Source organism: Moschus berezovskii, chromosome 9 (assembly GCF_049115385.1).
Source record: "Moschus berezovskii isolate FMDL1 chromosome 9, NW_MosBer_1.0, whole genome shotgun sequence".
Lineage (NCBI taxonomy): Eukaryota > Metazoa > Chordata > Mammalia > Artiodactyla > Moschidae > Moschus > Moschus berezovskii.
This window is the reverse complement of record NC_142468.1, coordinates 74,799,388-74,802,461: the sequence shown is the minus strand read 5'-3', so window position 1 is coordinate 74,802,461 and position 3,074 is coordinate 74,799,388. Positions and strand designations below refer to the sequence as shown.

Below are 3,074 nucleotides of genomic sequence, written 5' to 3'. Positions count from 1 at the left end.
CAACAAAGGTCCGTCTAGTCAAGGCTATGGTTTTTCCAGTGGTCATATATGGTTGTGAGCGTTGTACTATAAAGCAAGCTGAGCACCAAAGAATTGATGCTTTTGAACTGTGGTGTTGGAGAAGACTCTTGAGAGTCCCTTGGACTGCAAGGAGATCCAACCAGTCCATCCTAAGGGAGATCAGTCCTGGTGTTCATTGGAAGGACTGATGTTGAAGCTGAAACTCCAGTGCTTTGGCCACCTGATGCAAAGAGCTGACTCATTGGAAAAGACCCTGATGCTGGGAAAGATTGAGGGCAGGAGGAGAAGGGGACGACAGAGGATGAGATGGTTTGATGGCATCACCAACTCAATGGACATGGGTTTGGGTGAACTCTAGGAGTTGGTGATGGACAGGGAGGCCTGGCGTGCTGCAGTTCATGGGATCGCAAAGAGTCAGACACGACTGAGTGACTGAACTAAACTGAACTAAGAAAAATTGAGTCTCTGTGGAAAAAGAAGAAAGTGGGAGTGAGTGTCAGGTAGGGAACCTCTAAATAGAACCTGCTAGAGAAGCACCTATGGATTTGGTGAAATTTGGGCTAGTCCTTAAAGAACAGGTTAGATATAGACATGAAAAAATGGGCAAGAGGACTTTCCACTTGGAGGGAACACCCTGAGTGAAGGCACTGGGACAGAAAAGCACTGAGTGTGCTCGTCTCCGATGCAATCAGATGGGGGTGCACATACAAGAAAGTAGTGTTAGATCACATGAAAGGATATATCGGCATTGCTACTGAAAACCTGGGTTTGCCTTTTGGTGGATGTTGAGCAAAAAGACACAACCAAGCCAAAGGTTAAGAAGAAGGAGGGGATTTATTATTGCTTAGCAGCAGCAGCAGCAAGTAAGGAGAGGATCAGGGATCTGCTACAGGGCTGGTTGGACTTGTAGGACATGGTATTTGAGCGCAGCAACAATGGATTCCTCAGTGTGCAGTGTGCGACCCTGATTCAGGTTTAGCTCCTCAATGCGTCATGGTGGCGCCAGGTCTCCAAGTCTCCCCTGTGGGTACCAAGGCAGGATGTGTGCTCTGAGAGATGGCAGACCTCCAAAGAGGAAGGAGAATGGGGCTGAGATAGGCACTTTTCACTTCTCCCAACCTCATCAATTATACAAGTTATCCCTCTTTTCTTAGAGAGGAAGAGATGGATTAAGAAGCTGTAGCCCCCTCCAGTAGTGACATGAAACCGGGAGAAAGAAATCCTCCAGATCCCACAATACCTGCTTGTTCAATAAGACCCCCAATAAATCTTTCCTTCTGACCACAGCACATCCAGGGCTTTCCTGATAACCCTGGCCAGTGACGGGTTATTAGGGGTCATTTTGAGATGAATTGTTGCTATGTTCTTCCCATGTCTGTCTCTTGGGCCGACATTGTGTCTCTTCCTCCAGAACTTGTCAGTGCTTTTAGCCTGCAACATAAATTCTGTTTTATAAATCTAAATGTTATTTGATATGGCCTTGAAATGATACCTTCCTGATTAAATGTTTTGACATGTGAAAGCACTTAGCAGAGCAGCTGCATGCCCATAAATGTCAGTTGCCTCTCCAGCCCAGTTCTTTTAGGTCCTTGACTTTCACGTGCTCCTCGGCAACTTCCTTCTGATAGCATTTTGTAGGCTGAACTGTTCTGCTTTGAAAAACTTTCCTCTTCAGCATAGCACTCATTTCTCACCACTCTGCAACACTTGTAGATGAAATGTGAACTAGGTACACTTTTCCTGTTGTCTCCTGTCTTAATGCTTGAAACTACAAGCGACTAAACAATAGAGCTGTTCCCAAGGCTGCCGTGTGAGATGTCTCCTGATAGCTTTGCCCTGATACTCCAATACACCATGATTAGTTCTCATAAAATGGGAACCCATCAGTTCTACCACATCTCTGATGCTCCTGAAAAATGGAAATGATCTGCAAGAAAACTGATAGCAGAGATGGTTCTCTTAGATTTTCTTTGTTTTCTATTATTTAAATTATTCCACATTTGTTTTCTTTTTATTTTATTTACTTTTAATCCCTCCCATTTTTTATAGGGTTTTTAGTTGTTGTTTTTTTGTTTTTTTTTTTTACCATGCTGTGAGACTTGTGGGCACTTAGTCAACCAACCTACAGAATCAAATCCAGGACCTTGGCAGTGAGAGCATGGAGTCCTAACCATTGGACAACCAGAGAATTCCCATCCCCCCTTTTTTGTGCATTATTTTTTGTCCTCCAAAGTGCATGCCAAGAACTTATTCAATATGTCTCCTAATAACAGATCTACTATTTTCATGGGGACCTACAGTTCACCAAGAGATTTTGCAATTCAGAAACAAGCCTCCATAAGACAGACTTCTTTAACTGTGCTCATTTTGATTCTTAGAATCAGTCTGAGCCAGAGCTAGGTCTCACCTAGTCCGGATACCTCAAATAACAAGCCCTGAAATGTCTTGATTACTCAGTTGTGAAAATAGGGTTTCTGAGAACTGGCAGAAGGCACACTCCCAGCATTCCTCTTGCTTGAGGCCCCATGTGACCGTCTATCACCCAATCCACTAGGGAACCGATAATCAACTTTGATCATCTCTGTGTCTCAGGTCCACAGTGCCCTGGCCCCGGCTCTCGGCAGCAGGCCGCTAATTTCAAAATTAATAGTTGTTGTCCTGTGCTGACTCACAATTAACTTTCAGGACAGTACTCACCGGGGTTTGGCTCAGGGGAGCACCGGCATCTTGCTTGTTCATGGCAGCTTGTCTCGCTCAACCTAAGCGCCCCGTGTCTGGGTGCACTTTGCCCAGTTCAATCTGTTTGTGCGATGGACTCAAAAAATGATTAAAATGCTCTTTAGCAGGAAGTGTCACTTTCTTCTTGCAGCATGAGGAGGTGTTTTCTTAGTAGCATCACTTAACATACCTCCTTGTCAACCTCTCTTTTCTGAGAGCCTGATGTGCAGCCGTGGTACTCTTCTATCAGTCCTGACATCCCGTACGCTGCTGGCATCCAACACCTGGAACTGTGCGGCCACCTTGGGACCTCAGGGGACTATCTAACATATTGA

The 3,074-nt window shown here is 45.0% G+C and overlaps 1 long non-coding RNA gene across 2 annotated transcripts; it reads right to left on the bottom strand.

The window, feature by feature from the left end:
- Window positions 1-836: 836 nt before the first annotated feature.
- LOC148776486 (uncharacterized) lies at window positions 837-2,868 on the bottom strand. 2 transcript variants are annotated; one of them, XR_016038360.1, is made up of 3 exons: window positions 2,719-2,868; window positions 1,262-1,452; window positions 837-1,086 (listed from the first exon to the last, which is right to left on the bottom strand). It is a non-coding gene; the product is annotated as an uncharacterized LOC148776486 (long non-coding RNA). The 2 variants fall into 2 exon arrangements; XR_016038359.1 differs by having other exon boundaries at window positions 837-1,042; window positions 2,719-2,858.
- Between the last annotated feature and the right edge of the window lie 206 nt (window positions 2,869-3,074).